This window comes from Ovis aries, chromosome 16 (genome assembly GCF_016772045.2).
Source record: "Ovis aries strain OAR_USU_Benz2616 breed Rambouillet chromosome 16, ARS-UI_Ramb_v3.0, whole genome shotgun sequence".
NCBI classification, from domain to species: Eukaryota; Metazoa; Chordata; class Mammalia; order Artiodactyla; family Bovidae; genus Ovis; species Ovis aries.
Window position 1 is genome coordinate 3,989,911 of NC_056069.1, and position 12,656 is coordinate 4,002,566.

General features: G+C 43.4%; 1 long non-coding RNA gene across 1 annotated transcript in view; it reads left to right on the forward strand.

The window, feature by feature from the left end:
- LOC105602450 (uncharacterized) overlaps positions 1 to 12,656 on the forward strand; it is a 43,974-nt gene that overhangs the window by 12,810 nt on the left and 18,508 nt on the right. The window lies entirely within an intron of this gene.

The following is a 12,656-nucleotide window of genomic DNA, read 5'->3' on the forward strand; positions in this document are numbered from 1 at the left end:
GTGTATTCAAGTTTGATCCGTTCCTGGCCTCATTCTGTCCCTCCCACCTAAATGGAAGTGTTGTGTGTCTGCCTTTTGCCTGTTTTTCTGTCTGCTAGAGGAACTTTGTAACCAGTTGGGGCTCAGAATTACCAAACTTGGAGTGAAGTGTCTGCAGGAGGACCATTATCAATGTAACAGGATGTTAAAATAAAACTCTTTCAGTCCAGAATTTCAGTTGTAGCCTCAAAGCTGAAAACAATAGGTGTCATTTAATACGAAGTCTTACATGAAGTTTGGAAGACCTGTGAAGAGACTACTGCAAAAAAAAAAAAAAGAAAGAAAATCCTAGGAAATGCCCTGGTTGTCCAATGGTTAGGACTCTGTGCTTTCACTGCTGAGGGCCCAGATTCATTCCCTGGTTGGAGAACTACACTCTCGCAAACCTCACAGTGCAGGGGAAGAAAGAACAGTCCTGCCAACTAGTAAGCCCATCCCCGACTTTGAGGGTGTACAGGAGAGCCATGAAGACTGATTGGCAGAGGTGTAAGAGGATTTAGAGAGTTTTTCCTTCCCAGTTCTCTGCAAGTACACCGATATGTGTTCCCTGAAGTTGCAAGACATGGGCACTGGTGCCTCATTCATGTGCGGAAAAGTAAGTACATTGGCCAGAGGCTGAGAAACACCTGTCTTGGGAAGGCTCATACTTCCTGAGTTCTGAGGGACAAAAATGTGTGGTTTGTAGGGGCCAGCTGTAGATTTTGCAAAAAAAAATTGTCTTGAAATAGTTGCTGACCAAGAGGACCATCTGAGGGGCCAGTGTGATCTCAATAGGTGTGCCTTGTTGGGGGAGTACCCCACAGAAAGTCAGAGATTAAGAGAGGAGGGGTTTCAGGTATCTGGCCAGAGGAGGTGTCTCATCTGAGAATAGCAAGAACCCCAAAAAGTGGCCCATGTCTTTAGAGCACTCTGACGTGAAACATCTAGGACATAGAGGTGCCAGATTATAACTGGGCGAGTCAAGACATCTTTTCCCCTGCGTCAGATAGGGTTCCTCAGATGCAGACCCTGAGTCAAGGATCCTGTGAAGGGCTTTATTCAGGAGTGGTCCCAGCACTCTCCCACCCGTTCGAGAGGAAGTAAGAAAGGGAAGTTGTGCTTTCAGGCAGAGTTCCATGGAGAAGAGTGTGAGCTGCCCACTGATCCTGGTGTGGTGCTCCAGAATGGCCGTGACCACTCAGAGTCTGTCGTGACTGGAGGGGAGGGAACTTGGCTTTCTTAGTCGTGGATCGGCAGGCTGCCCCTTGGTGCTTCTGGCCTGTTCAGAGTGTCACCAGCACAGGGGGCCATCCTCCAGAGAGCAGCTGGCATGGGTCTTTAGAAAGAAAAGCGCACGAAGCCAGAGGAGGAGATTAAGGGAATCTGGGTCTGAGCACTCACAGCACCTGCTGCAGATCACCCCGCACACTGTTCAGATCCACCTGGTTTTTACATCAAGTTCACCTCATCACAACTTCAAGATTTAAATTGGTTACAGTTTCTAGGAGAAAGATTAGAAGAAGGATATTAGAGGGATAAGCGACAGCTCTCACTGCTGCTGTTGGTACCAAGGCTGTAAATAATAATTTGTCATCTTCCTCTCTCTGTTCTGGATTTCCTCCTTTATACTGCTATAAAGTACAGCCATATACTTTAAAATATATATATATATATATATTGCTGCTGCTGCTGCTAAGTCACTTCAGTCATGTCCAACTCTGTGTGACCCCATGGACTGTAGCCCACCAAGCTCCTCTGTCCATAGGATTCTCCAGGCAAGAATACTGGAGTGGGTTTCCATTTCCTTCTCCAATGCATTCATGCTAGGTCGCTTCTGTCTTGTCCGACTCTGTGTGACCCTATGGACAGCAGCCCACCAGGCTCCTCTGTCCACGGGATTTTCTAGGCAAGAATATACTTTATATATATACAGTATACTTTTTTGACTATATTGCTTCTGCTGTTCTAGGTGGCTTGTCTTGAAGGGTGTCCCAGATCTTCATCCATGAGAGGTCTGAGGCCCTGGATAGTCATACCTTTATGAAGCTGGGGTTGCTGGGATTGGCCATTCAGCATGACAGCTGGCCTGGGGGAGAACACAGGCTCTCTGAGCTAGGACCTCTAAGGGGCCGTATTCAGCCCCCAGTTCTCACCCTTACTCAGGAGAACCGAACAAAGTCCTGCTCTAGCTCTTCTTCAAAGCGATGGGTCACGTCTACCTGGTCTTTGCATCTTCTGGTTCCGTCTCTGTCTTATTTTACTTCTGTAATCTCAGTGTGTCCATATTAGATTCCTGCGGCTGCCACAACAAATGACCACAGACCTAGTGGCTTCAGACAGCAGAAGCGTGTCCTCTCACCCATTAAATAACAACTCCCTGTTTCCCCTCCCCGAGCCCCTGGAAACCACTATCCTACTTTTCCATTTCCGTGAATTTGACAACTCAAGGTACCTCATGAAATAGAATTATACATTATTTGCCCTTTGAGACAGGCTCTCTTCACTTAGTATATTCTCAGGGTTCATCCATGTTGTAGTATGAGTCCAAAGTCGTCCTCTTTTAAGGCAGGACTTAACGTATAAGAAAGGAGTCAGTTGTATTCCCCCGAATTCGTGTGCCACTTTTTTGTTTCTTTGTCCTCCCATTGATGGACACTTGGGCTGCCTCCACCTTTGGGCTTTTGTGAATAATCATGCTATGAGCATGTGTATATAATATCTTAAGTCCCTGCTTTCGGTTCTTTTGGGTATATACTCACAAGTGGAACTGCTGGATCACATGATTATGTTTAATTGTTTGAGGAACTGCTATACAATTTTCTGTAGCAGCTGTACCACTTTACTTTCCCACCAGCAATATACAAGGGTTTCAGTCTCTGTGCAGTCTCACCAACCACTGTTATTTTCTGCTTTTTGATGATAGCTATCCTAATGAGTGTGAAATGGTATCTTCCCTGGTTTTGATTTGTATTTCCCTTATGGTTAGTGACATTGAGTATCATTTCATGTGGCTATTTGCATATCATCTCTGGAGAAATATCTGTTCCTTTACTCATTTTTCAACCCAATTATTCTTTGTTTTGTTGGTGTTATTCTTGAGTTGTAGAAGTTCTCCATATATTCTGGATTTTAATTTCTTATCAAATATATGATTTTAAAATATTTCCTCCAATATTTTCACTCTGTTATAGTGTCCACTGCACATAAATTATACATTTTATGTAAATATTTTTCATCTGCTGCCTGTACTTTTGGTGTCAAAGCCAAGACATAACTGCCAAATCCAGTGTTATGAAGCTTTTCCCATTTCCTTCTAAGTTTTATAGTTTTAGCTCTTACAGTTAGGTCTTTGATCTATTTTGAGTTCATTTTTGTGTATGGTGTAAAGCAAGGGTTCAGCTTCACTCTTTTGCCTTTTTCGCCTCTTCCAGTTTCTGGTGGCTCCTGGTTCCTTTGGTTGTGGAAACATGATTCCAATCTCTGCCTTTGTCTTCTCATGGCCTCTTTGTCTCCATGTGTCTCCTCTGTGCCTGTATCTTATAAGAAATCCATCACTGGCCCACGTTAATCTGAGATGATCTTAACTTGAGATCTTTAACTTAGTTGTGTCTGCAGAAACACTTATTCCAAATAAGGTCACATTCTGAAATTGTGTCTAGAAATATTGTGGGGAGGTCACCGTTCAGCCCGCTACAGTGTCCATTCTAATCTCCTTTGCTACAAGCAGTTTTGTTACCAGTGCTTTATTACCAGTCCTTTTCCTTGGAAGGTTCTCTAACACCCTCTGCCACATCCCACTTAGAGCACTCCATTCAGTGCAGTTAGCACCAGGTCCTGATCTACTGGCTTTTTTTTTTTCCCTACTGGCTTTTTAGCTGTATCTATTCATTATTTTCTTAGTGGTTGTTCCAGGTTTTGCATTATACCTCCTTAACTTTTCAGTGTATTTAGAGTTAATATTTTAACACCACCTAAAATATAGAAGCCTGGCAACTGTATGGATGCATTTATCCCTTCCCATCTTTTATGCCATGCTTAGTCACTTCAGTCGTGTCCAGCTCTCTGTGACCCTATGGACTATGGCCTGCCAGACTCCTCTGTCCATGGGATTCTCCAGGCAAGAATACTGGAGTGGGTCTTTTATGCCATAGGTGTCATATTTATTAATATTATGTCTGAATACGTTATAAACCACACAAGGCAAAGCTCTACATTTTACTGTAAATAGTATTTCTTTTAAAAGTCAGAGGAAGAAATAATCTTCTGCATTTACCCAGTTATTTACCATTTGTGATTCTCTGTATTCTTTGCACATATCCAGTGTTCCATCTGGTGTCATTTCTTTCCAGTCTTCCTTTAGCATTTTTTTCAGTACCTCCCTGCTGACAATGAATTACTTTGTTTTTTCTTTTATCTGAAAATGCCTTTATTCATTCTTGAAGGATATTTTGGCTAGATTTAGAATTCTTGGTTAAGAAATTTTTTCTTTCCACACTTAAAGATGTTGGCTTTCTATTATATTAACTTCTTGGGGATCCTGTAAGAAATTACCACAAATGTCATGGCTGAGAACAACAAAATTTATTCTCTTGAAGCTTCTTATTAAAATGGTTTGATTTCCACCACCACCCACCAAAAAAAAAAAAAAAAAAAAACAACCCACCTGCAGAGAGATAGTTTCACTTCTTCCTTCTTCCTTTCTGTTTATGATACCTTTTTTTCATTTTTCTTGCTTGATTGCTCAAGTAGGACTTCCAGTGCTCTGTTGAGTATGGGATGCTGAGATTAGGCACCCTTGTCTTGTTCCTGATCTTACGATGAGAGGCTTTCACCACTGAGTATATTAGCTGTACACTTATCATATATGACCTTTATTATGTTTAGGTACATTCTTTCCATATGTAATCTGTTAAGAGTGCTTTTCATGAACAGATGTTAAATTTCGTCAAATGCTTTTCCTGTGTCTATAGAAATGGTGTGATTTTTTTCCTTTAATGCTATTGATGTGATGTGTCATGTTAATTGGTTTGAATGTGTTGAAGCATCCTTACATCCCAGATGTAAATCTCATTTGATAATGATGAATGAACCTAATCTGCTGCTGAATTTGACTTGCTAGTATTTTATTGAGACTTTTTGCATCTGTATCCATTAGGGATACGGAACCTAATGTATCTTTGTGTACTAATGTAACTTAATGTACCTAATGTGGTTTTCTTTTCTGATGGTGTCCTTTTCTGGTTTTGGCCAGTGTGATGCTGGTCTTTTAAATGAGTTTGGAAGTGTTTCCCCCTCTTCAGTTTTTTAACTAGGACTTTGACCATTTGGTAGAACTCACTAGTGAAGTTATATGTTTGTATCTGGTTGTGGACTTGGTTTGGGGGAGGTTTTTGATTACTAATTCCATCTCTGTTGAGATTTTCTGTTTCTTCCTGATTCAGTTTTGCTAGGTTGCATGTTCTAGCAATTTATCCCTCTCTTCTAGGTTGTATAATTTTTTGCTTGTAATTGTTCATACTAGTCTCTAATGATCCTTTGTATTTCTGTGGCATCAGCTGTAATGATTTTCTTTTATTCCTTTTTTTAAAACCTGTTGTTTGTGGGGGAGGTTGTTTTTATTTTTTGATTGCGATGGGTCTTTGTTGCTGCATGTGGGATTTTTCTAGTTGCGACAAGCGGAAGCTACTCTTCATTGTGGTTCACAGGCTTCTCATTGAGCTGGCTTCTCTTGTTGCAGAGTATAGGCTCTAGGAAATGGGCTTCAGTAGTTGCAGAACACAGGCTAGGAAGTTGGGGCACGCAGGCTCAGTAGTTGTGGCTTACGGGTCCTTGAGCACTCAGGCTTCAGTAGCTGTGGTGCAGGCTCAGTAATTGCAGTTCTTGAGCTCTAGATGGCAGGTTCAGTAATTGTGGCACATCGACTTCGGTTGCTGGTAAGCATGTGGAATCTTCCCAGACCAGGGACTAAACTTATGTCCCTGGCATTGGCAGGCATATTCCCATCCACTGCACCACCAGGGAAGTCCCTTTTCTTTTATTTCTGATTTTATTTGAGTTCTTTCTTCTTGCTGAGTCTAACTAAAGACTTAAACCAGTTTTGCTGAGTGTTAAGAACAAAAAGCATCACTCAGTTTCACTAATATTTTCTGTTGTCTGTTTAGTCTCCATTTCATTTATTTCTGTTTCCTTTTTCTGCTAACTTTGGACTCAGTCTATTATATTTTTGTTTCCTTAAAGCATAATTCAGTTCAGTTTAGTCACTCAGTCATGTCTGACTCTGCGACGCCATGGACTGCAGCACGCCAAGCCTCCCTGTCCAACACCAACTCCCAGACTCTACCCAACCTCATGTCCATTGAGTCAGTGATGCCATCCAGCCATCTCATCCTCTGTCGTCCCCTTCTCCTCCACCCTCAATCTTTCCCAGCATCAGGGCCTTTTCAAATGAGTCAGCTCTTTGCCTCAGGTGGCCAAAGTATTGGAGTTTCACCTTCAACATCAGTCCTTCCAATGAACACCCAGGACTGATCTCCTTTAGGATGGACTGGTTGGATCTCCTTGCAGTCCAAGAAACTCTCAAGAGTTTTCTCCAACACCAGAGTTCAAAAGCATCAATTCTTCAGCACTTAGCTTTCTTCACATTCCAACTCTCACTTCCATACATGACCACTGGAAAAACCATATCCTTGACTAGACGGACCTTAGTCGGCAAAGTAATGTCTCTGCTTTTTAATATATTGTCAAGGTTGGTCATAGCTTTTCTCCCAAGGAGCAAGTGTCTTTTAATTTCATGGCTGAAGTCACCATCTGCAGTGATTTTGGAGCCCCCAAAAATAAATTCTGACACTGTTTCTACTGTTTCCCCATCTATTTCCCATGAAGTAATGGGACCGGATGCCATGATCTTCGTTTTCTGAATGTTGAGCTTTAAGCCAACTTTTTCGCTCTCCTCTTTCACTTTCATCAAGAGGCTTTTTAGCTCCTCTTCACTTTCTGCCATGAGGGTGGTGTCATCTGCATATCTGAGGTTATTGACATTTCTCCCGGCAATCTTGATTCCAGCTTGTGTTTCTTCCAGCCCAGCATTTCTCATGATGTACTCTGCATATTATAAGGCAAATGCTGATCTGCTTGATGTTGTCATGTTAGTCCCTTAACAACTTCTTAAAAGTTGTCTTCACTTCCTCATTCTTTCTTCCCCCTGCTCTTATTAGGTGAGTTCTTCTGCCCTATCTTCAGGTTCACTGCTCCTTTCTTCTGCTTCATCTAGTCTGTTGTTGATCTCCTCTAGTATGGTTTTCAGTTTAGTTATTGTATTGTTCAGCTCTGCAACTTCCATTTGATATCTTCTTATATTTTCTACCTCTTTGGTGAAATTCTTACTTTGTTCATCCATCCTTCTCCTGAGATCAGTGAGAATCTTTGTGACCATTACTTTGAACTCTTTATCAGGAAAATCACTTGTCTCCACTTCCTTAAGATCTTTTTTAAAAATGTTGTAATCTTATTCTTTTGCTTGGAATATAATATATTCCTCTGAATCTTCATTTTTATTTACTCTCTGTGTTTTTTCCCCTATGCATTAGATAAAACAGCTACCTCTGCCAGTCTTGAAGGAGTGGCCTTATGGAGAGATGAAATTTATTGTTCAACTTTTTGGTCAAGTTCTTGGCTATCTCCCCAAACCTTTGTGGTTGTCTAAGCAACCTACATTATTTTTAGTGGCTTCCTGTAGTTGAGGGACCTGCCAAGGCCTATAACTGTCTCAGATGGTAGGATCTCAGCACTTGATTCAAGCTGATTGGAAGTCAGGCCTCAGGCAGAAGCTTTTAAAGTATGCAAATATATGCCATCCTTTGGGGCTGTGATTATAAACCCCACTTGCCACCAGAGCCAGCTGATCTAGATATGTCCCTGGGCAAAAGCTATAAAAGTTAGGGTGCCAGACAAGTGTACAAGCTCCTGAGAGATACTGGTGACCTAAAGTGAGGGAGAGGGAGAACATAAAGATACTGCCAGGTCTTCTCTGGTGGCTCAGTGATAAAGAATCCACCTGACGATGCAGGAGACATGGGTTTGATTCCTGATCCGGGAAGATCCCACACGCCACAGAGCAGCTAAGCCTGTGCACCATAACCATTGAGCCTGTGCTCTAGAGCCCGGGAACTGCAGCTGCTGAGCCTACGTGCCACAGCTGTTCCTGCACACGCTAGAGCCCGTGTTCAGCAACAAGAGAAGCCACTGCGATGAGAAGCCCTTGCCCTGCAGCTAGAGTGTATCCCTTGCTCGCCACAGCTAGAGAAAAGCCTGTGCGGCAGTGAAGACCCAGCATAGCCATAAATAAATACATAAAACAATAAAATAAAATGATTCTCCAGGCAAGGATACTGGAGTGGGTTGCCATGCCCTTCTCCAGGGGATCTTCCCAAACCAGGGATCGAACCCGGGTCCCCCACATTGCAGGCAGATTCTTTACCATCTGAGCCACTGGGGAAACACATAACAAGAGAAACCACTGCAGTGAAAAGGCCACGCACCACAACTTGGGAGCGTCCCCCACCTGCTGCAACTATAGAAAGCCTGCATACAGCAACAAAGACGCAACACGGCCCCCAAATAAATAATTTTTAAGATACTGTCCACCAGCCTTCACCCCAAGAGAGCACCTCAGCAGGCTCGTAGATGTGTGCCAAACCAGAAGCTGTCCCTCAGGCCAAAGCTTCAGAATGTTCATAGACTGAAGCTGGAGGACTGTTTCATTCTGCTGTCTGCACTGTGCCCTGGAAATGGTAGCTGCTCAAGAACTGTGTCTGATTGTTACCGTCCCATGGGACCCAGAAGCACAAGCCCCACTCCGCTGGCCACCACAGCCAGATGATCTGGGCAGCATCAGAAGAACCGGGCACCCAGTATAGAATCAGGGTCACCAGATGCATGTGCAAGCGCTGCTCTGGGAAATGCTGGCCCTCTGGAGCATGGCGGAGGGGGAGCAGGGAGATAGTGCCCACCCTTGATGGTCTGGAGGAAACTGCAGCCAGCCCTTAGGTGGGTGTTCAATAAGACGCTGGTCTCTCAGACAGGCTGTGAAGATAAGCTAATAGATCTCTTTCACAGAAGGACCAAGTGCCTCAGTCTGTTGCCTCTCTTCTATGCCCTGGGGTATAGCTGGTTAAGAACTCATTAATCTGCTACAGTCCTGTGGGATCCAAGAGCATAAATCCCACTGGCCATCAGAGCCAGGCAACCTAGAGGTAATGCCTGGGTGGCAGCAGCAAAAATCATGGCACCAAATGAGGATATGAGCTGCTTTCTGGGAGTTACAGGCAGGCTGGAGCAAGGCAGGGGGAGATTGCAGGCATGGCACCCACCAGCATCTCTCTTTGGAGAATGTCTCGGGAAACCCCTCCATGTGTGTTAAATTAGATGCCTTTCTCTCCAGCCAGTGCTTTAAGATAAGCCTCTTTCACAGTGTCTGGGTACTTTTCAATCAGCTGCCTCTATTGCTAGGCCCTGGGGTGGGGTGTCTGTGAATGTGAGCCCTTCGGGAACAGTTTCTCAGTTTGCTAAAGACTTGTGAGTCTCATGAAGGCAAGCCCAGTTGGCTTTCAAAGCCAGATTTCTGAAGGGCTCTTCTGTCAGGTGCGGGTCTTAAATGGTGGGGGTGTTAGATGAGGGCTTCAAACCCTTCATCCTCAGGGAAACACTTGGCATTTTGAGATACCTCCCAATTGTGGATTGCTAAGCCAAGGGTGAGGTTTATGGTAAGATTGTATCTCAGTCCCCTATCTGCTTTACTGTGGGTTTTTTCTTGTTCACTTGCTGTGTAGCTATTGCTCAGCTAGTTTTGGCTTTTTCCAGAGGAAACTGTTCTTTGTGTAGCTGTAGAATTGGATTATCTGTGGGAAAACATGAGTTCCAGACCCTCCGGCATTGCTGTCTTTGTAATATTTATTCCATTATTTCTGGCTGTATCAAGTCTTAGTTGTGGCACATGGGTCTTCATCGCAGCATGTGGGATCTTTCGTTGCTGTATGCGAGCTCAGTAGTTGCAGTGCACAGGCTTCGTTGTCCCGTGGCCTGTGGGATCTTAGTTCCCCAGCCAGGGATCCAACCTGCATCCCCTGCATTGGAAAGCAGACTCTCAACTGCTGGACCACCAGCGAAGTCCCCTACATCGCCATCTTGAACCAAAATCCAGTCAGATCTGTTTTGGAGCTTCACTTCAACCCACCCTGTCTTCTGGCCTCCACTGTGTCTTCTGGCCCCCACTGTGTCTTCTGGCCTCCACTGTGCCTTCTGGCCCCCACTGTGCCTTCTGGCCCCCGCTGTGCCTTCTGGCCCCCGCTGTGCCTTCTGGCCCCCGCTGTGCCTTCTGGCCTCCATCTTTTCTGATGAGAAGTTAGTACTCATTCAAGTTGTTTTCTCCTGTATGTAATTTGTCACTTTTTCTCTGGCTGCTTTCAAGAATTTTTTTTTATCTTTGTTCTCAGTAATTTGGCTATGATATGCTTGGGGATGGTTTTCTTCATATTTACTTTGCTTAAGATCTGCTGGCCTTGAATCTTTAAATTTATATCCTTCCCCACATTTAGGGCAATATCAATCACTTCTGCAAATATTTTTCTGCTCCCTCTCTCTCACCTCCATCTGGATGTTGTCCTACTGGTCCCTGAGTCTCTGTTCATTTTTTTCCCTCATCTTTTTTCTCTCTGTCTTATTGGGTCATTTCTTTTACTGAGTCTTTCCTTTATCACCTCCACTGTGCTATTAACTCTATCCAGTGAATTTTTTACCTCAAATATTATAGTTTTTCAGTTCTAGAATTTCTTTTTTAAAAATACACATATAGTTATGTATAAAAATATACATATGTATATGTAGCTTCTTACTTTCTGCTATGTTCTCCTGACTTTTCAGTCATTGCAAATCTGTTTTACTTTATACCATTAAGTATTATTATAATAAACACTTTAAAAATCTCTGCTTGCAAATTTCAACATCTGGTCATTTTAAAATTGATCTCAATGGACTGTCTTTTCTCCAGAGAGTGGGTCACATTTCCCTGTTTCTTTGTATGTTAAGTAATTTATGGAAGTATCCTGGATGTTTTGAAGGTCATATTGTGGAGACTAGATTCTGTTATATTCTTCTGAAGGGTGGTAGTGGTGGTTTTAAGCAGCCAGTTAATTTGGTTGAATTCAAACTGTAAATTCTGTCTCCTAGACATCAGCTTACATCTCAGTTCAGTTTTTTTATTTGTAGCTGGGCTGCTATTGGTTGGCCCTGTGCATGCATGGTTCAGGGGTCAGCTAGAGTTTGGGCAAAGCTTACAGACACAATCTGGGGCTTCCCCTCTCTCACACACTCCTTTTTGGGATACCCCGCCTCACTTTGCAGCCCGAAGTTTGTTCCCTGGTTTTTAAGGCCAAAAGACAGAATTTTATTTCAGAGTTTGAGCTGGCTTCACCCTACCATCAGCCTGAAAGTCAGAAAAATTGGAAACTCACTTCATGCTGTTCGCTTCTTTCAAGTTTCAGCTCCCCTCCAATATATACCAGCTTTTATTTACTCTCCGGAGAAGGCAATGGCACCCCACTCCAGTACTCTCAGTGTCTTCTATTTTTCACATTGGTCCATTGTTTCCATGATGACAGTTGTTACCTGTGGAAACATCAGATTTACTTATCATTCAGGTGTATCAGCATACCCAGATGTTTTCCTCCTCCATCAGCTGGTGTAGAGATCCCCCTCTCCCTGTGAAGCCCTAGGTATCAACTGAAGGAGCAGCATTAATGGGGCACAACCTCATAGCCAAATCACTCAACAAATGTACTGGAGCAATATTCTCAAGTATAGCACGTGCCTTCTCTGACTATGGAAGAGGACTGGCAAGCACAGTGCTTGTTTCTTAGTGTTAGGAGTTGCAATGATAAGGTGTAATAAATAGCAATTCGTGTACCCTAAAGGGGATGTCCTGGCATAACGTGCCCTGGATCATTAGGTACTAAAGAATTGTACTGGCATAGTAAGATTCTTCTCTCTGAGCCTCTTGGAGTACATGGTCTTACTGGGACATCTAGAGTAATCGGCCTTTCTTGCTCATAGGGTACAGTTAACACTATGCATCCACGTAATGCACCAGTGTGGTGATATATGGAAGGTCCAGAAAGTCAAGGTTGATTTGGACTGTGTTTTGACAGAACAGAGTTCCCAGGAGAGCCCTGAGATAAGACTGTCAGTGTCTACTGTTGTCCATCCTAGGCAGATGCTTAATTCTTTCTGACCTTTCTTCCTGACCAGTGTTGGAATGTTAGGTCAGTAATGACATGCTATGTAAGAGAGGCCATGTTGCTTCCTTCCAGTATAGGTACCATGTCTAGCATAGCAGGTACAGTGTGGCTACCACTTAATTAAGTTTTCAGTAGTCCACTGTCATCTGCCAAATCTGTCTGGTTTTTGAAGGGACTAGGGAGTGCCTGTTTAGTCATGTCTGATTCTTTGCAACCACATGGGCTATAACCCACCAGGCTCCTCTGTCCATGCAATTTCCCAGGCAAGGATCCTGGAATGGGAAAGGTTAGTTTTCATTCCAATCCCAAAGAAGAGCAATGCCAAAGAATGCTCAAACTACCATACGA